The sequence below is a fragment of the Ammospiza caudacuta genome, chromosome 1, assembly GCF_027887145.1.
Source record: "Ammospiza caudacuta isolate bAmmCau1 chromosome 1, bAmmCau1.pri, whole genome shotgun sequence".
In the NCBI taxonomy this organism is placed as follows: domain Eukaryota; kingdom Metazoa; phylum Chordata; class Aves; order Passeriformes; family Passerellidae; genus Ammospiza; species Ammospiza caudacuta.
Window position 1 is genome coordinate 116,887,554 of NC_080593.1, and position 21,444 is coordinate 116,908,997.

The window sequence follows — 21,444 nt, forward strand, 5'->3', positions numbered from 1 at the left end:
TGGTTTACGCTCATAGCGCATCTCTGGAAAATGCAAGATCTCATTTTGTTTGCCTGCTGAAGTAGCTGAAAATGTGGTTTTCTTTCTTCAACTGGTTCAAGTGTTCTGCTGTTCTTTTAACGCACTTTCTCAGATGACAAGGCTGCACATCTCCAGCTTAGTGAAATTTCATCATTTGTAGTAGGTTTTTCACTTTCAGGGATACCTTTTGCTCAAGACCGCCGTCACAGGTGGTTTCATTACAGCAGCTCATAGTTAACACTATGGTCTTTCTTTTTTCTTCCTTTGTTTCTGGCTGATGACTGCATTTTTAGCAGTTTTTTATTATTGAATTTGCACTTTATGCTGCTACTACTTCTTCCATTTCTGCTGCTCTAGTTCATAAGAATTAGAATAGCAGAGTTTGGAGACTAAGTATATGCACTGCCACTCTAGAAAAATGAGGCTGAGTGGAGGTAGAAGGTGGCTGGTGGTGAGACTGAAGTTGCTGTGCTGCCCAGCAGCATTGCTGAGCCGTGTTTGGAAGCTGCTTAGTGAAGAGATTTGTGTTACTGAGAGTCTGGGGTGAGTGGGTTGGCGTACATGGGAAGTCTTGGGGAAGGAGGAACAGGCACAGGGTAGGTGGGGAAAGAAAGGGTCACTGATATTCACAGACATCAAGGAGAGACTACAGAACCTGCCCAGAAGAAAGCAGTGCAGACACACTGGTGGAGAGGCAAAAGTAGAGATGGAGAGCGTAGCATGGACAGCATGTGGATGGAAATTAGTGGAGGGAGATACGGCCCTATGAGCTGTGTCTTTGAAGTGGGGTTAGCGTTGCGAAGGCCAGAAAATAAGAGGGATGCAGATCTGCAGAGTGCTTGTGAGAGAAGCAATGAAATGAGAGAGTCTGGCAGGGTATTTCTGGCCATGAAAAAAATCACCCAAAATTGTTGGTCCCACCAAGAGTTGGCGTGCCAACATGGGAAGAAATGTAAAATCACAAGAGGCAGAGGAAGAGGGGATGAGATCCTGTAAGATGAATTGTTCTTTCACCACTAGAGTGATCTCCTTCTTTCTTTTGTTTGGTGTCAGCTCATTCCACACTTCTCAGAGTATTTCAAACCCAGCCATATTAGTGTGATTCTGGTGAACAGTATCTGAAGTTGATGAAGGGGAAAAAGAAGACCACAAAGCTTGCTGTGATACTTTGAGAGGTCAGTGAATGAAACTCGCCTCTCTGTGTATAGCTCAACACAGTTGCACTCCAAAGACTACAAGAAAGTCTCTTTACCATGAAGTCATACCTGGGGAACTCTGTCCTTCGTAAGTCTTAAAATTTTATTCAGTTTACACAAACTTTTATAAACAGCAAATCACCATTTCTTGCTGCTTCTTGAGATACTTTGGGTTTTATTTGGCCCTTGCTGGAGTTCTGTTATTCAGCGTTTTGCATTTTCTCAGATAATTAGTCATGTGAAGGTCATCAGCTGCAGAAAGAGAAATAAGTTGTCTTTTTCAGCACTGTTTTGTCTGCATTGTATGTCACCTTCAAACCCTAAGGTGTCCCTAACTGCTAGGAGGATCCCCTTAAGACTTTTCCATCATATAATGTTGAAGTTCTGACCTAGTCGAAGGAAGATGAGCATTCATCAAGATAAAAAAGCAGTCAGGTCTCACCTTACGATAGTCTCCAAGCCAATATGGTGAAGAAAATGCTGATGGGAAGGAGAATCTTTGAGCATGTTTATGAATATTCAGGGATCAGAGCCAATGTTTTGTTTGGCTGTCCACAGGAGAATAGTGGCATTCACATGGTCCCTGTTCTTTGTCTCCCAGGTGGCTCTGGGAGTCACTGCTGGAAACCACACAGATACCTAAAGGAGTTGTGTGGCTTTTGCATTGTCTCATGTCAACCAGAAGTTCTGCAGTTGGCTTCTCAAGAGGAGATGACTTGAAGGGCAGAGGTGTATGGATTGCTTCTCACTTTTCTTGTGATTATTTTTTATTGGTAAATGCTTACAAAAAACCAAAGCCAATGATCAACAGTTCAATAATATCCCAGCTGCTAGTCAGTGTTGATATGCAGAAGTGACTTGGTACGAGTTGAAAGCTTTGTTCTTTTGGAAGCTTTTCTTTCTGCTGTGACAATTGTAAAGTTATTCTCCTAGGAGATGCTCAGATCTTCCACCCTTACCCCTAGTAACTGAACTGACTAGGTGTTCCTGCTGTTTCTTTACTGGATTACCTGTTCAGAGATAATGACATTTTCAGCTGTATTAATTACCAGACGTACGCCATCAAAACACCAGGTATGTAATCTTATTACTTCCCTGAAAGAGCCATAAAACCTAAAAACAACCGAATTCTGGCCCTTGTAAAACTTCTATAAGGAAGATTAAACTTAAATTTATGAAGAAGCATATTCCAGAAACATGTAGCTTATGAGGGAGGTTGTTTTCTTTGTTCTAATTATATTGGATCTTTTCTCTATTTTAAAGAAATTTAACTCTGTGATTAATCTAATTTTTATTTAATGAGAAGTTTTTTTGGGGACCCTGTCCGAGTGAGAAAGTTTACAGAATTGAGGCGTTGGGTGGGATAACCCTTCTGTTGCATCCACTAGATATGGTTGCATAAGGGGCTGGATGTACCAAATGTGGCCAGTAGATGAAATTCATCAGTTGACTGATCTTGAGTGTTGAGTGCCCACTGTGGATTACTCACTGAAGCCTGGTCAGTGCTGACCAGTAGTGATAGGGGGCATTGAGCTGTTCAGAGGGCAGTAGCTACGTGTTTTCCTGCACCATGAACTCCTGTGCCTCTCCTTCAGGGAGGAAGCAGCTCTCTTTATCTGCAAGGTCGTGAGCTGTAAGTGAATTTCCAGTGGAGGACCTCTGACCTGGAATTTCAGTGCTGTCATTGCCCGTTCTGGAGTTGTCTCCCATCTCCCCAGAAGTTACATCATGGCACCAAATGTAGCTTTTCAAGATAGTCTTTATCCTTCCATAGGGGCAGCTAATGTCATGGTGGTGATAGTGGGTGATCCAGAATTCCCTGCTCTGCAATAAAATTAAATATTTCCACCTAGGCCTGTTTCTCAAAAGTTGTGTTGAATGAAAAGAACCCCTATTTATTTTTTTTCCAGAGGAACTGGTACTAGGCTTTGTGATCTCTTGAAGAGTACAAAGAATAGAAAATAAATTCTCTGTGAACTCTTTGCGGCTGATTCTATTTTTCCACTGTTGTCCCTGAGTCCTCCTGCAATGACACAATGTAATGAGAAGAGCTTGTTACTCCCAACAATTAGCAAGTTTCTTTATTAATAGACTTAAGTATAAATACTTGTGCTATATAAATACACAATTTGGAAGCTAAGTCAGCCTTCCCTGATTTTCATGTGTCAACATCTTCAAAATGGTTTTCTGATCTGTAAAGTATTTTCCAGAAAGAAACATGTTTTTGCATAGATCTGTTTAATACTGTTTAACAAAAAAAAGTTAAAAAATAATATCACTGTCTCTTTTATTGCTGCTGCCTGTTGCAGCCAGTTTGTAATTTATACTAAGTTAGGTGCTTTAAGCTTTCAAAGAAGGTGAAGTATTTTCTCCTATGTCATATAAACAGTATTTGATCAGATGCACCCAAGAGTGAGCCACTCAAATAAAGAAAGACCAAAACACATTACCTCAGCAAAAAAACAGTAATTTCAATGTGATTTAAGTTGTCTTTATCTGGAACCATTTGGCATTAAAGTGTAATCAGTCCAATTTCCAAGCTTGCTATATTTGCATCAGTTGTAAATGAAGTCTTGTGTTGCCTGTGGATTATTCCTGTAGGTTTTGTCTTCTGTAGAGCTTTCTGATTGTCATCTCTCTTCTCTTTCTGTATTCTACTAACAAGAACAGGTTCAAAAAAATTAATAAAACTATATAAACAATGCTTACTTTGTGACTGTTTCTAGTTGCATCCTAACTCATTTCTACAACAACATCTTTTGCATTGCTCATTCACTTTTTTCACTGCAACAGGCAGCCTGTAATGAAAATGTTGACACACCTGAATGATGTCTCTGGTTTTTTTTATTCTCTAGATCAGATTGCAAGATAATTTTAAATTACAAGTGTTAGATCACATTTCCTTGGACAATTGCTTTTGATTATACTGAGTTACTGCACTCACCTATTTAAGTTACAGTCAACATTTTAAGTATCAGTGTTAAGGGAAGCGGGAGAAGGTGTCCCAAATGATGTTTGCTCCATATCTTCTTAACTTAATACTTTGAGTCTCTTCAAATTAATGTTACTCTTTGTATTAAAGAACATTGTATTAAAAGGGCAGTTGATTTGTCTTGTAACAAAAAGTACAGGTAATCTTGGCTGGGGGGGTGGGGCAGAAGGGATCTATGAGATGCAGCCTGGATATGCACATAGTGTAGTCTTTCATTATTTTATAGATTGCATGACAGCAGCTTTTAATTTTTGAATGCTTTAATTCTAGTGCAAGTACTCAAATGATTCACCAGTTATCTAAAGCATCAGGTAACTATACCCATCTTTAGCTTTGTTCTATCTTCTTATCCTTGTTTCTATCTTCATTTTCTCAGTGGTAGGCTACAGTGAGTTTAATTAATGTTTAGAAAAACAAAAACCCAAAACAATGTGGGAAGTGTTCCCAAGTGTTCTAATGAATAAGTGTTCTCACGAATGCAGCCTCTGCAGGCTTTCTCTTGGGATGGTCAGGGCATACGGAGGATAAGTTCTCCATCTCCTTTCACAGTACCTTCAAACACAACATAACTTGACCCCAACCTGCCAGCAGGCTGCACTTCTCAGTTGGAGGTGATGCTGTTGTTCAGAAGAGATGTCCTCTCTCTGCTGCCTGCAGTGGTGCCTTCGTTTTGGTGGTTGGTCCTTGCCAAGGCATGACCCTGGCCTTGTCTACACTCCCCCTCCGCCGAGGGATTGCTGTGTGCCACAGAGCGTGGTATTCAACCGTGGTGGGGGGTCAGCCCTTCCAGCTAATCCTATCAAAGTGCTGAATTGCAGGGGGTCAGACAAGAAATCAATACTCTTTTTCCATCTGATTGCCTCAAAGACTATGTAAATTAAATCTGTCTGTCTGTAAAAAAAGTCATGTCTACACTACAAGAAATGCAGTTGGCAAGTATGAGCTGCTGCTTGTGTTGCTGCTGGGAAGGATTTTGCCTGGATAATTTTGTTTCCGAAGTAGTTATTGGTAAGTTCCCCTGAGCTTTGTAATAGTGAGATGCAAATAATCCATGCAACAATGACAACTCTACTGTTTTCCTCACAAGTTGTGTAGATCTGCCTGCAGCAGGCTTTGCGAGTTGATGAGGTGAGTGAAGATATATTGCCACCTGGGAGGCATCCTTTGTTTTCTGGAGTTCTCTGCCTATTAATACCTTTTATGTGTATTTTTGTTGCCTTTTTCTTCTTTGACACATGCTTTTTTGATTTCCTTTTGTTTTGTTGTGTTTAGGCTTTTTCTGACATAATGTACTTCTGAAGTGCTGACATGCATCTCCTTCACCACCAGCAGCTTCTACAGATTTTAGAGCTTATTTTTTTAATATCCAGGCCAGATTACTTACCCTCACTTAGTTTTGTATTTTTATTTACTTGAGGAAGTTACCTGTAAGTTCTGCCAAACATTAACTCAGACTCAGTGCAGTAAGGCTGGAGCCATGTCATGGGCTGGGAGACATGAGATGTTCTAATATATGATATAATTGGGAAGACTTTAACCAGTCTCTGGTTTTACTCCAACTTTTTTCTTTCACTGGTTTTGGGAATTGAAATAATAAGTATACAGACACCCAAAAAAAATTATGTGAATAGTGCAAAACATGATAGATAATTTTCATACTTCTCCTTTATGCACTCTTAGGTCTGAGAAAGTAAATTTAAATTCCAAGTTGTGAATGAATACAGACTTCTGAAATAGTTTTTTGCTCCAACGTAGAGTGTAGCATTTTAAAAGAGAAATAGTGCATCTAATTTGGTTGATTTTTAATCTCATTTTATTGATGTGATGCAAAACAATAGTAGAAGCTACTTTTACCTAATGTACTAGTTTACCACAAGAGTTTATTATATGTGGAGTACTCCAAGAGAAAATGAGCCTTCTAAATTATTCCCGACATCAATATGTCAAAGCTGTTTCCGTTTGTTTTAATTGAAACAGATATGGAATTATATGAATGGGGGAGTTGTAGGTACTCTGAACAGCTTGAATACTGTAAGTGAGATAAATGATTAGATTTTTGCAGGTTAGCTGTGCAGATGCTGCAGCCTGTGTGCTGAACTGATCAGCATAAGGACTCAGTCCTGCATGCAGGGTTATCCACATTGCTTCCACTCAGTCCTTCCAAATAGGAATATATTCATGCTAGTGAGTGGGAGATGGTGGACTTCCCAGCAGCAGTCCAACTGTGTATAGAAATTATGACATTTTTCAAGTTCTGCAATTTTTCATACTTAGGCAGTTTCTGTTAGAGAATACAAATAATGCATACAGTGAAGTCTGTGTTAAACACTTAGGCAACTCTGAAATTTGCTAATGTTTCATTTTACTATCAGCCCTTTTACTGTGGTTATGCTGCTTATGTTTTGACTACAGACTACGGGAATTTGCTTTGAAAATATCAGTGTCTGTTTTATTTGAGGATCACTTTTGGAGCAGCTTCTTTTATAAATCCTGATTCAGGCAAGAAGAGACTTTCTTGGCTCATGTCAGTAAAGACTGCATTGTTGTAGAACATTCAGGAGATAAATATTTGAGACTGACTGAAATGTCCAATTCTGACTTCACTAAGTTTTGACTGCTCACCTTTTGACCTTGTCTTCCCCTGTTTGTGCCTACTTTCTGTAGGGACAAAAATGGTTCCTGCAATGCTATTAAGGTTATGTTGTATGGGATTACTGATTGCCCATCCTACCTCTGATATGTTTAGGACTTTTAAGACTCACTGCTGAGAGCCATCCGCATGATGTAGTGGGAAGTCAATTGTCTCAGAAATGCATTGAGCTTCACTGAGTACATTATTAGAAAAGCTGAGAACATACTTGCTGTGTGTTCATGCTCACAGACTGTATGTGAGTTTACAATGAAGACTAGGTTCAGGCCTGTAACTGTTACCCTGATTTTTCCTAATCTTATGTTGATAGAAATTCTTGACAAAATAATAAATGCCCACTAATGTGATGTGTGTGCAAGCAGTGTTAAATTACAGTGCCTGTGAGATGAAGGCTGTTACTTATTTCCAATTTGCTTAATTTAAAACTAAAAATTCTAATGCTTGCGCTTTCAGAAACTTGTTCTGGAAGTGCAGTGGAGTTATATCTGGGACAAGGTCTGAAAGGTTCCATCTTGTTTGGGCACTTCATAAGAATTGCCACCTGAAGAAATTCTGACAGTTGACACCAGTGGTATTACTGCTTATGTGAGGCTCCTGTGCCATGCAGGTGTGTGCTTCTGGGAAATTGGGCACTTTTTTTCCCTCCCAGGACTAGGAAAGCAGGATGAAGAAAAGGCCTGCTGCTTTGCCCAAGAAAGGCAGAACAGTAAGTTATGATGTCCCTAGAGTGTGGTAGAATTCCCCTAGTGCACATTTCCTGTCTTCCTCATAGCACTTCTCAGTGCTCATGCTAGTTTTTTGATAGGATCATCACTCTCCCCTTCACCTTAGTTGGAGCACCATGCAGGGAGGGAAGTATCTGCTCAAATGTTCAGAGAAGGATGGAAAGGAAGGGGTGGGAGCTGCTTGGCTTGAGGAATGGCCACTCATTTGTCTCCATTTATGCCAAGTTTTTATAGCCCTTCTTATGTGACTTTTGTGCTCATTTTGCATTAGAGGATTGGACATTAGCATCAAGCAGTTCTTGGAAGAAGGGTCAGAGGATCTTATCAGCTCAGCAAAATTTAACTTGCTAGGTGTACAAGCTGCCCAAGATGAAAGTATGCTCTTCTTTAGGAACATTATATGAAATAAGAGTCCTGATGACTCTTTCATAAAGGAGCTTTTTGGCTTGCTCTATTAAATAATTAAATCTCTCTTCCTGGAGAGGCTTTTCATCTGTGCCAGCGAAATGCTTCTGGCTTCTTGTAAGAAGACCGTGAGACTGGGTTCCAGTATGGTGAGGCACAGTTGCTGGTTTTATATGGACACAATTTCTAGAAATTTAATTATAATCTTTCTAAGATTAGAATCTAAATTTATTTTACTTTTGGCTAAAAGGGCTTGACATTTAATAGGCTGTCTTCAAACTCGTTAGCCTTGATTTCTGAGGTAACCAAAGCCATTGCATAGTTTTCTTCTGGAATTCATTGTGCTAAATATCTTCAATTCTGGTGTAAAGTAATAAGATCTTAGAGTTGCTCTGAAACCTGAATTATGGGTGTGGACTGGAGACTTGAAGTCTCAAAGGTTTGCAATCTCTGAGCTCCCAGAGAGCTGCCTGGCAGCAAGGAGGGTTTTATGCAAGTGCCTGTATGCATTAGTGTCTGCAAAGAGCCACTTCATGTTCCAGCAGTCACACCTTGACTTGCTTTCTAGTTGCATCTTGCAGCTCAACATAAACACCTCCTTGCACAGAGAGATGTAAGAGAGTGGAAAACAGTCTTTGAAGAATAAAAAAACAATGGGGTTTAGAGAGCCTGATGGGTCTTCATTGTGATCACAGAAGATCAAAGAAAACCTTGGAGCTGCTCTTTCTACTCAGAATTGGAAATAACATTCTTAATTACAGAACTGAACAGGTCTGACAGAGTTTTTTCTTCAAAGGCAGGAATGCTATACTTCATCTTTCAGCCTTTGCACTTTTTGCAGCATGGCATTTTTGAAAAATTACACCTGTCCTCTAATGGAAGACTTGTATTTAAAGTTTTCCCAGGTCAGTCTTATCTCAGCTGGATATACTCATCATCAGGTTGTGTCACCCATTCCAGCAAGGTAATCATAGTGAGCACGCTACTAAATAGAGAAGGGGAAAATGCCGCCAGGGTGATGAAGATTAATAATGTGAAGGTGCTGGAAGTTTACTTACTACATTGCAAGCTCTTTTTTCTGCTTTTCCACTAGGGAAATCAGTATTTGTCTATCAGCTTTCAGGGTTAGGTGATGCTCTCAGGGTCCCTATTTTCCACCAACAGCTACAAAAAATGTTTCTCCACTTATGAAGCCCTTTTGTGGCTTGTTCCAGTGTAGTTTTAACCTCCTCGGTCCTTGTTTTTAAGCAGTTAACTTTTGCTGCCGTTACATCTTGTGTTAGGACTTCAGTATCTTACTTCAGTCATGGGGGCTGGTTTTGGTTTGGGGTTTTTTGTTTATTTTTGGGGTTTTTTTTTTTTTATTACACTCTTTTTTGTTCTGGTTTGCAACTGTGTCTTTCTCACTTAACCATTTAGAAGCAGAGGCTGTTTTTTCTGTAATATATTTTCCAATCTTTGACTCGCTAGGGTCACGATCATTGGTTTTGTGTGAGTCAGCCATGCATTATATGGGGTCCATGGTCTTGATGCATGGTTTAAAGCTATTTCTATGCTTATTGTAAACAGTGTGGTCCCTTTCTGTGGTTCACCAGCTTTTGTGGCCATCTGGCTGGTCAGCCAGAGGCTGTGAAATGGTGGCTGCAAGGAACACATGCTTTGGTCTTGGGAAGGCCTTGGTTGTGCTGGCAGGTGTTACTCCCTTTGAAATGGACAGTTCATACTGAGACTCTGCTGGTAGCTGTGAGGAAAGGAAGTGGAGAGAAGAGTAAATAAGGTGGAAATAAAAGAGGGCACAAAGCATATCAGTGTAGCATGAGGTGACTGTTGAAATATGGTATAGATTTGAAGAAAACCTTTCACTGAAGGAAAAATGGATGGAACTTGAGGAGGAATGAAAAGTTGACATTGGTATGGAGATGTTAGGTGGCATGTTTCAGGGTGATGTGAAGTCTTTTACATGACCTTTTGTTTGAGACTTGTGTGTTCTTAAGAATAGTGATACTGTGTTATTATTCCCCTTTTGGTTTTGTGTCTGAAGTGCAAGTGCTCAGCATGGCAAACAACTTGCAGGCTTCACTTCAGATCCTTTTATGCCACATGCATCAGCAATAGGATGAAACACACCTCACTGACAGCTGAACTGCTCCTCCCTGGATCTCTGAGGTGCCAGTGATGGACTGGTGTCTTCATTTCAGTCAGCTGGGGCTGCAGTGAAGATGCTGCTAGCACGTAGGTCTGTGGAGGTGAGGCATGGTAATGTACCTTGGAATGTGGGTGTGGGGGATTTTTTTGTTTGGTTTTACTATGATTCTGAGATAAAAGTGGGTAAGAATGCCGTAGAAAATAGTTTTTGGGGTCAATCTTTGTGCCATCCTGCAGCGAGTCTCTGGCATTAATATAGAGACATCTCTGCCTGTTATTAAGCTTACAGAGGAGTTATGTCTGGGGCCTTTATGGATACAATGAGCATATTTGAAAAAAAAAAAAAAAGCTTGAAGTACCAGGTTATATGTCCAACTTCAAAATATGATTGAGAGCATCGACAAATGCACACATGTGGATAGGTAACTGCTTTCTTACCAATCACAGTTGGGGTCATCCAAGAAATGTCCTAATGCTACACAAAATGAAAATTGTTCATGCTGAGTGCCAACTTCAAGGCATTTGTGATTTCCAGAGAAAAGTTTATGCAGCAAACACTTGGATCATGTTTTATTTTCCTCCATAAATTATGATGATGAGTGATGAGTTTGCCACCAATTGGCAGACTTCCCATATACTTGCTAGGAAAGGAAAGAGCTTAGCAAATAGCTATTGTGAAATCAAAGGTTGTTTTCAAAAGAAAAAGAAAATAATGCTAGATAAATTTATTTGTGAAGGAAAACTGGAATGTAGAAAAAGTAGTGGAAGAAAAAATTGTCCCCTTTTAAATTGTGTGAATGTCAGAAGTACCATCCAAAAATTGTAAGATTTTGTTATTATGTAAACATAACCATGGGATGGTTTAACTTCTAAAAGTCTAATGAATGCATCAAGCCAAGTAAAATATTCATTAGAGTAATTGGTTCAGTTCAACCTCTTAAGGCTACAGCTTGGAAATATACACACTATTGCCTTTAGAAATGCAGCATATTGATTCACCAGCCATTTTATTCAACTCATTTTCATTCCATATGCTTACTATACATTGCTAAATCTAATTAAGTAACTGAGGTAGCAGTTTGCAAGCAATATTTGATACATTTTTAAGCCAAAGGTTTTGTGATATCCAGAGTAAAACCTGTTCAGTTGCAAGACACATCAGAAATTTTTTGAGATTCTTGTATTAAAATAATTGGATATGGAAGTACTTACACAAGTGATAATAATATAGGAAAAAGTTATTTGTTCCAAAATAGTAATCTATTTCTTAATTCCCTTAGATATGCCTAAATGAAGTGTATAATTCATTAATGTGCTAGCTAGACAGTTTTCACTGTAGGAAGCTAGTTTTAGTGTCATATGATGAATTCATCATACCCTCATAGGTTTTCCTCTTTTCTCCCCTCTGTGATGGGCATCTGCCTCGGACCATATGGTTTTGGAAAATTTTAATTGAAATTCTTCTGTCAAGGAGCTGAGTTTGAGAAAGCCTAACTTGCTGATAATTGCTAAAAATGTTGTAGAGACCTTCTGTTTCCATGCGGAGGAGCGGGAGCTTGAAGCTTAGCACAGGCGGGTAGCTTGTGCCAGGGACAGGCTTTTGCTTTCCATGAAAGTCTGCCGAATATTGGCCAACTTGTGTACCTTTCACAATTTCTTCATTTCCAACAGAGACTTGCTGGAGTCTCTTGTGACTGTGTCCTCATGAAACCTGCGTTCTCTGGGATCTGATGAGTCTCTTGTGACTGTCCTTATGAAACCTCTCTTGGCTTCTCTTGCTGGCGCATCTATAGATGGCTCTGTCCTGTCACAGGTCCAGTGCATGCTCCAGGTGCTCGTGTGCCATCACCACGGGTGGCAGGGCAGGCTGGTGGAGCTCTGCATCGGCCTCAGTTGGAGTTTTAGCCATCTGCCATTGCCAAATGTGGGTTCTTGTGAATGACCACTGACCCTAAATGTTAGTCCCTCTGCTCAGTTCCCCATATCGTCCTGACCCAGCATAGCATCACAATGGTTAAAAGCAAGTGTAAAAATTGCCACAGACATCAGCACTCTTCTGGCTGATCTGCAGAGCCAAGCACAGAGGTTTAGTGAGTATTGATTCTGCTGCAGAGACAAATAGGTGCTTCTTGAAGTGCACCTTTGCAGCTGTTTGTGGGTCCTTCAACTACTGCTGCTACCATGATGTTTTAAAAAAGAAAGCAACTCCCTGTGTTGGGAGTGTGCTGCCAGGGCAGCTCTTGCTGGGGCTGTGGGTGAATGCCCTTGGAGCCAGGAGCTCACTGGGAGGAGGCAGACGCTGGCTGCTGGGAAGCCGTGCTGGAGCTGAACAGGGTGAAGCAGTGAGGGCTTGGGGAGCTGCTGGGCGGAGGGGGGACACACATGTAGGCTTAGCAGCCTGCATGGGAGGGAGCCAAAACTGAGAGTCCCATAGCAGCTGAAGCCTGGTTGATTCCTGTTTCAGTTTTTCTGGTCATTTTTTCAAGTATCATATGTGCCTTTGTGGTTTGTGAATGGGGATTAGATTAAAAGAATCTAGTAGGTTTGAGTCTCTTTGACTTTATTTTTTTGTTTGTGTTTGTGAAATTTTTTTTTCCTAGCATTTCAAATAATCAGAGGACAAGGGTAAAGACTTTTATTGGTCTTATTCCCCTGTTGCTACCTTTGGCAAAATATTGTTAGAAAAATAACATTTTTGATCTGATCATCAAATAATTTTTTTTCACATGCCTCTTGAACTCTTCCATTTAGGTTTTTAACCCCTGTGTAACTGCATCTCCTGCCTTTCTTCATTAAGTACATAGTTTCCTGGTTTCAAGGAGTATGGCTGAGAAACTTGGACTATTCCACAGTATTTTAAAGAAACACAGTTGATAAAAATTGATGAGCTTCTTAGATGATGTAATCTAAAAAGAAAGACTTAATAAAACAGCCTTCTTTTATCAAAACACAAAACTTCATATTGACTGAACATTGAATCAAAGAGTAAAATGTCCCTATTCCTGCACTTCATTTTTATTTTCAGCCATATACAGCTTTGAAAATATTATTCTTACGGCAATGAAGTTTACTTCTAACAGAGAGCAACTCTTTATGAGCAATTTTCACTGGCAGATGAAGAAAGCTGTGACATAGCTATTTACGTATTGCCAGTAAACATGGTCTTGCAGTGTTACCATATTGAGATTTTGTTCCATTACTAAAATTTTATATAGTACCAAATATAATTTTTGTACTGAAGTAAGTACAATAGCTAGAAAGTGTTTATAGACAGCCTTTAATATCATGCTCTTGGACTGTGCTTGATACTGTGTGGTGCTGGTGATAAGAGTAAAGAATTAGGAAAAATGCCAGTGTGGACACAGTGGAATTCATTATTGCAGTGGGGTTCAAGATCTTGCTAGTGTAATGTTTATGGGTATGGTTTATGTGTAACTTAGTGAAACATCTTAGAAATGCATTGTAGTTTGCATATGCATAATGCTGTAGCATTATGATATTTTTGTAATATCAATCATGCAAATGTACTGTATCTCACAAGAGAGAGTTGGCACCACAACTGGTTTTTCTGATAGTCAGGCTGTGTATTTCCATCTTGTCACTGATGTTTGAAAACCTTTTGGTCAGTGTAGAGCTTAGGTGATGATATGAACCATGTGGGGACAGGAAACATCTGAAGGGTGTTTTTTTTCTGTTTGTGCTAAACAAAGTGAGGATTAATTGAAGTGTTTTACCAGGGAAGACTAAACAAGCATCTGTATCTTTTTTTCATGATTATTACCTGATGTTGTAAAAGCTCCCATCATCTTTCAAATACACAATGTTCTCTTGGATCATAACATTCCTTTGTTTTGTGCACTTATTTATGGAATAAGCATAAGTAAGCATGTAGGACTTGGTTGTGTTAGTTCCCCATGCATCTAAGTAGTCTTTGCTCATGGTAAGTATTTTCCAAACTACTTGAGTTGTTTTGTATAATGGCAAAAATGTCCTTGGCATTTGCACCCTAGCCTCGTGAAAGCTGAGTTAGGACTTTATGTGCCAATGCACACAGAAGCCCTCTGATCGTCTGGGTGTCCGCCCACGGGTAAATGTAAAGGACAGAGGGGGTCCTGTTGGCTTCTGTAGGGCTGCTGTGCACTGAAAGCATGTGTGTGGTGCCTCTCTGATCTGAGGTCCACGTTCTAGCCTGTGCAGTAATGCACAAAGCTGAGATCTGCTCTGCACGGTGCTGGCAATGTGTACATTCAAAACAAGAATTCCTGCTGGCTGAACAAACATCTTCGTTTTACTGTCTCCTTAAAGCAGACCTAGCAAGCAAACTGCGAGTGGTCAGCTTCCCAAAGGGCACACCTAAACAGATCCTGCTTTTCAGAGATGGAGACAAAACCCCTCACAGGTGAATCACTCAGCAAAACAACAACACCACCGCAAAACCCCAGCCGGGATTTGATGGTGACGCACCCAGACAGGCAGCAGTGCCAGACGCCGATGCCGCGGGCTGCAAGGTGTGCTCGGCCGGGCCGTGTCTGCGCGGGTGCCTGGGCAGCGCTGCGCTCCCCGGCAGCCCTGCGCTCCCCGGCAGCGCTGCGCTCGGCCAAGGGCTATAATTAGATTAGCAGCCTGCTCGGCAGCGGTGCCAGCCTGCGAGCCTCAGCGAGCATGTGCTGGATTCTGCATGTGCCTCCCGCTTATTGGCGGCCGGCGTTGCTGCCTGCCGGTTTGATAGGTTTCCCCAGTAATCTTTATGCTGCATTACAGACATAGATACAGAGAGGTACTGCGTGCATGCAACGGGAGAGGTGCTCAGCTTGTAGCGTAAAGGAAAGCCCACAGATGAAAGGCACTGGTCTTTGTTGCAAGGCATCAGTACTTAAGGACTGCTAGCCTGGGAGCGGAGAGGTCAGTGAAGGAGTTTTACTTGGTGGTAATTACTTTCAGGTCTTTATCTCTCCGGTAAAACAGTCATGCATGAAATGAATACTGTTAATCATGTCATCTGTTTAATTTGATCTTGCTTTCGTTAATGTCATGTGTACTCCGGTGGGAGAGCCGTCAGAATACAAAACATATCATTGGAGTGGGTTCAGTTCAAAAATAGAGCGTATTTCTATGAGAATATTGCTTTCATCTGAAATTTTGAGCCTGTGCATGAGAGTGATTTTACTGGTTGCCTTTTGTTATGCTAATAGAAATATTTCTTTTATTGGAAGGTTTTCTGCCGAGCGATTGAATTAGAGCATTTATAACTATTAGCATATGAAGATAAATCTGTAAATATTTATCAGTTTAAGGAATAATTTTGTGAAGTATTCTTTAATATGATCACAGCAATAACTATCTTGGTGGTTCTCTTGAAACAAGGTAGAGGGATGAGGAGTATTATGCTATTGTTCTTTCAACAAAGATGCTGGAGCCTTCATGTTTGGGTGGATTCTTTGTTTCATCTACTGGCTTTTATTTTAAGTGGCTTTCAAAATGAAACTGAAGCTATTCAGCCTGGTAGATTTCAATATGTCCTTTGCTTGCACATACATGTATTTTGTTCGTATTTATTGTTCTCAAAGGCTGAATTTTGGCCCATAGCCTTGTTTATTGTGAGAACTGCCTTCAGCAGTAGAAAGAAACAAGATATATATATATATATATATATATATATATATATATATATATATATGCACCAATCTTTTAATCTGTGATTCTGAGACTATTACAGTATTTATCATAGCGTCATACTCATTTTTTTCATGCTTGACCTACGCATCAATTGATCACAACTTTTCCTATAAAAAGCATGCATATTTAATGAAAACATTCTACAGTGAGAGCTGTTCAGAACAAAAGAAAGCCAGCATAAAGTATTAAAAAAAAGTCTCATAATGTAGGCATGACTCATTTGATGAGTTTTGAATATTAAGGCTGACTGGTGAGACTCCAGAGTTAATGCCCTTGTCTGTGTCAAACTCCAGAGCCCACATGAACTTGTATATTGAGTCACCAGTCATCTGGCTGGCTGGCTGCCACCATACGTCCGAGGTACGAGTAGATTGTCTCAGGCAGGATCAGAAAGGTGTTAGGAACAGGGGCTATTTTGGTGTTAGTCTTCATTCTTCCCTCTGCACTTATCCTTGAAGAGGTTTTTTCCTGCTATGTCAACCAAAGTATAATTTAGGTTGTTCCCTTTTAAAGCATGTGGTGTGAAACTGTGTTACCATCTGAGTAGATACCCTCAAATGTGAGCATTTATTCAGTTACCAACTTTATATGGCAGTGGGTACAGCAAAGACACATTATTATTTGTGATTGTATATTCAGACAGAAGAGTATTTGGGAGGTTTAATCACAACTGGTACATAACAGTTGGTTTGAAGTTTTGCTGTTGACTAAAACCGGTAACTTGGTGTCTATTTTAGTCAAGAGCAAGTTGTTTTTTCATATTCCAGGAGCTGTTTTTGAAGTTGTTTTCCTTTAGGCAGACTTGGAAAATGGCATTTTTGCATTGTGACAATTAAACCTGGACAGGGAGGACTCAGGACGTGAGGGCATGTTATTCTTGAGCTGTTCCATATTCCCTCATTACCCCAAGTTACCAACCAAAAGTGTTTTAAAGATGCTCCAAGCTGATTTATGGCTTCTACCTTTTTTTAACAGAGGACCACCTTAAGTAATTTATCTGTGTTTACCTTACCTTAACCTAAGGTGTTAACCTTAGCAGCGGCATCCCATGAAGGAGTAACTGAAATTAATGTTAGTAATAATGAAATGTAGAAGGTAAATATCCTCATCTGAATCACATGTTTACCATATCCAGACGAGTGGGTTTATGAGAGAGGAGAGGCTGATGTTTTCTCTCCGTGTATTAGGCTATTCTCATTTGTAAGCAGCATAAAGTATGTCTGCAAAAACACTGTAAAAGTTATCATATTTTTGGTGGTGGATGCAGGTAATATCACCACCCACTGGAACTGAAGTGATGCACCAGCAGTTATTCAGCTATTTTGCCTCCAGAAAGAGCTGTGATGATCTATGCAAGCGTCACAAGAAAACGTGACAGAAGTGAAACTAGAACTGGTGACCTTGTGATTTAACTTTGCAATAGCTTAACAGTCAGGAATATGCTACTTTGTTATTGCTTCATTTTGTAGCAACCTCATTTTTCTTCTTGGTAAACTAAGAAAACAAATAGAAGCAACAGTTTGTGATTGCTCTCTAAAAAGTTGACATCCTTGTTGCTATAAGCATATTTTAACTATAACCAGTGTATTGCTCCAGGAAATTTAACACACTTCATATTATTATCAATGAGATGTTTTATTCAAGCTTTGTCAGGGATTTTCCTGATGTAAAAGTTTTTAATTACTCTTTTGTTAGGAGATATACGCATTGCAAGTTTGTTGTGTGCCTCTGTGAGCTGTTCTCATTTCTGATGTGTTGCCTGTAATTAAATCTCAAAGTTCTTTGTTATGTGAAAAGGAAACTATTTTCCCCAACAGGAATACGGTATATATGTGTATATACAGATGTGTGGTAAAGACACAAAAGTATGTTGTGAAAATCAAGATCTCAAATATTTAATTTATATATGCAGGTAAACATGTATAAATACATATATATTTTCTACCATATAACTCTAACATATGTTTGGGTAGAAAACACCTTCAGTGTCATACCAGTATTGTCGTAATAGTCCAATAGAAATACTCTTGGAAGAGTAATGTTAGAAGTGCCGGGTTTGGCTGCTGGCTGGAGATGGGATATATGCAGTAAACTGAGTGGCTGTAATAAACACTGCTGCACTAGCTCTTCCCTTTTAAGATATTATGTCCTTGTACAGCTATGCATATAAGTGAATTTTGAATTACTTAAACCCTTACCAAGTCTAAAGGGGAAAGATGATACTTAAGGTTAATGCATTTTTTTTGTAGCCTGCTAGCAATGAAAGAGATACTCCAGAAAAAGTCGTAAGGATTTAAAGTATTACCACAGTGTTTATTTTGCAGGATTTGTACTTACATGCCTTACAGTTTTTAAGTCGAGTAGCAGCCAGTGATATATGCATAAAGGTTTATATTAGAATAAGAAAAGTGACATTGTGCCCTAAAGCTCCTTTTTGCTTTTCCTCTGTTTTTGGAGCCAACTCCAGTTATTGCTTTGCTGATGGAATGACTGTCTGCTTAAATGGTCGAGACATTCAATAGCCCATCTATAAATGCTTATTATAACACTTTGAGAGCTCACAGGAAATCAATAGCCTGTTTTTTGTATTTTGTTGAGTGAAGATCATTTCATTCTTCAAATATGAAGGCTGTTGGGCTGGGTGAAGATGCAGGATGAGTCCTCTCAGTGCATCAGCTTGGGATGGCCTTATTGTTGTGACACTCTTCCCACACTGATGCAGCAGCACTGTTTAATGGGCTCCAAAATGTTCCTTGTATGCAGACAGCTGTTGCTCCAGTTCAGGGACATGTGTCCTCCCATGCCCTGGGACTGGGCACAGGAGAGCTGGTGGCAGGGAATGTCTGTCCTGCCCTGCCTTCCCCTCCTGCAGGGCTCTTTGCCTAGCACAAGTTACCCTGGGGACCAACCAAGTGGATTTGGAAACTGGATGAGTGAAATATGTCTAGCTTTGGGCAGCTGTGTGTCAGACATTTCCAATGTTAAGAGCAGAATTGTGTTTTGTAGAGCAGGAAGGGAAAGTGGCTCTTTTTTGCCGTTCTCACAGTAGTATAGTGAATTAAAGACAAAATGGATATTCATTTTTTTTTACACTTAATCTCCTGTTGTGATTAATTTAAATTGTTCTTAAGTGTATTACCTGCAGTATTAAGTGTGACTTGATAGATTAAATGCAGAATACAGCCAACAAACAGTAATCCTGGACGCTATTGTCTGCATAATCCTGGTAATGAGATTCCTGTCTTAGTTTCACGTTATCTTTCATGGATGTGCTTCGGCCACCGGTAGACACAAATATTTGCTGCATTTTTCCATGAAGCACTTGGGGCTTCCAAACCCAATCCTCACTTTGTATATATGTCAATTTTAGACATTAATTGTCTGTTCCATAACAGATATTATTTGGGTTTGTGCCCTGTTGTGTAGCTGTTGCATATTTCTATAGTATAATGGTTGTTTAGTTGAAACAATATTTATACATTGATGATGATCCTATGGCCATCTACATATTTGGCTGCTTATCTGTTGGGTATTATAGAATAATTTTACTGTATCATCCATACTTTTCTGAATGTATGTAATAGAAAAACCCCAATTAATGGCAAAGAAGGCCATTAAATTCTTTTATTTTTTAAGAGAGTTTAACATTGTGGAAGTTGGTAGACTAAAGCAAAGGCTATTCTACTTTCTGGTTAGGAAGTCTATAAAAACAATGCTGTAAGAAAGTGATGTAATGTGTGAAAAGACTTGTACATGTTATTGGTGCTGTTTAACTGGAGAGAAATGTGAATACCTAGATATGCACATTTTCACAAGTTTGTTAACATCTGGCTCTTTCATTTATTTTGGATCCTCTGGAGTCCATGGATATAAGCGGGGTTTTTTGAGGTCTGGTTTTGTATATAATGTTACTGAAGGAGAGATGTTAATACAATGTGGTGTGTTGGCCTATAATATAAAAGCACAATATGATACAGTGTCTATGCCAAAATGTTTCCTGCCTGGATAATCTAGGCAGAAAAAGGCTAGAGTGGAAGGGAGAAATGGAGACAATAAAGATGAATTATCTTTTATGTGACCACAAACTGTGGAGGTTCAAGGTAGACTGAACAGTCTGTGCTTTAGGATTATAAACCATCACTGCAAATGTCTTTACAAAGAGTGAAAAATATAAGATCAGGGTAACTATTCCTGTCTATATAGCACAAACTTCCCAGGGTAAGGATGATTTCCTTCTGTCTCAATGTTATAATTGTCATTGGATATTTTGGGCATTGCAGTCATCTGGAAGTGAGTGTGCAGCTTTGTATTTCTACTGTGACATTACAACAGCAGTCTAGTCAGAAGATGTATGAGGGATGTGATAAATTATATCCCTTCCTCTTCCATTACTGTTACATCAGCCCTACTGTAATCCATGGTTCTGTGCCATGTGGTGTCCCTTATTTTCCTTTACCATACTGTGGAGTGCAGAGGTTGCTATTTTGACCCCTAGCTCTCCAGGGACTGGGTAAAGTCTGGCAGGAGTTGTGCAATTACTGTAAATTTTCTGTGAAACACAGGTACCATGGAGGGTGCAGCAGAAGAGGACCTCTGAATATGATGATGTCATTACACTCCAGTGTTTTGCTGCTTCTTGTTTCTCTTCACCACAGTTCTCCTCTCCTTGCTGCCACCACCTTTCTAAATTTGTCTGCTCCATTTTCCCATTTAAATCCACTCTTCTCTTTTTCCCACTTTCTCTAATCCCTCTTTCTGCACTTCAGCTTTTACCCATCATTCAACCTTGGGCTCTTTGACATCTTTGCAGCCACCCTCCCCTTTTTGGGAGGTGAATATCTGTGCTGCTTTCTGCTGGGGTTGTTGAATTTCTTCCCAGTTGCCGGTATGGGGCTCTGTTTTGGATTTGTACTGAACACAGAGCTGATAACACAGAGATGTTTTTGTTATCAGTGAGCAGGGCTTGCACAGAGCCAAGGCCTTTCCTGCTTTTGGTGCTGCCACACTGGTGAGGGGGCTGGGGGTGCTTGGGAGGGTGGGAGGAGACACAGCCAGGACAGGTGACCCCAGCTGACCAGAGGGACATTCCAGAACTTATGGCATCATGTCCAGCATAGAAAGCTGAGGGAAGAAGGAGGAAGGGTGGATATTTGGAGTGATGGTGTTTGTCTTCCCAAGTCACTGTTGGCTGAACACCTGCCTGCCCATGGGAAGCAGCAAAGTAATTCCTTGGTTTGTTTTCCTTATTTAACTGTCCTTAACTCATGAGTTTTCTAGGTTTTAGCCTTCCTGTTGTCTCCCTGATCCTGCTGGTTGGGAGAGCGAGAAAGAGGTTGCTGACTGGAGTTAAACCACAATATCCAAAAATACCATTTATGCAGAGGTGCCCAAGGACGGCACACAGGTGAAGAATGTACATTCTCTTACCAAAGAACCTTGATTTTATTAAAGTTACTGTGTATTTATTTGTTGGAGCAAGATGTCCTTGGCTCCTGCTTGGAAAGCTCATTCTGACAAATATAAATTGTGCCCCTGACCTTTTCAAATCTGACATATCTGCTGTTTTTCTCTCAGCCAGTTACCTCTTTACTGAAAGCAAGCATCTCTGTTCATCTTCCTGTCATCTCTAGATCA

General features: G+C 40.0%; 1 protein-coding gene across 2 annotated transcripts in view; it reads left to right on the plus strand.

Annotated features, from left to right (window-relative positions):
- Positions 1-21,444, plus strand: part of FAM110B (family with sequence similarity 110 member B) — a 114,314-nt gene that overhangs the window by 36,770 nt on the left and 56,100 nt on the right. The window contains exon 1 of one of the 2 annotated variants that reach the window (XM_058806747.1): positions 14,925-15,036. The exons of the other annotated variant lie outside the window; for it this stretch is intronic. The gene's annotated coding sequence lies outside the window, so the exon portion shown is untranslated. Of the gene's footprint in view, positions 1-14,924; positions 15,037-21,444 lie in introns of those variants that run through there. 2 annotated transcript variants of the gene reach the window in all.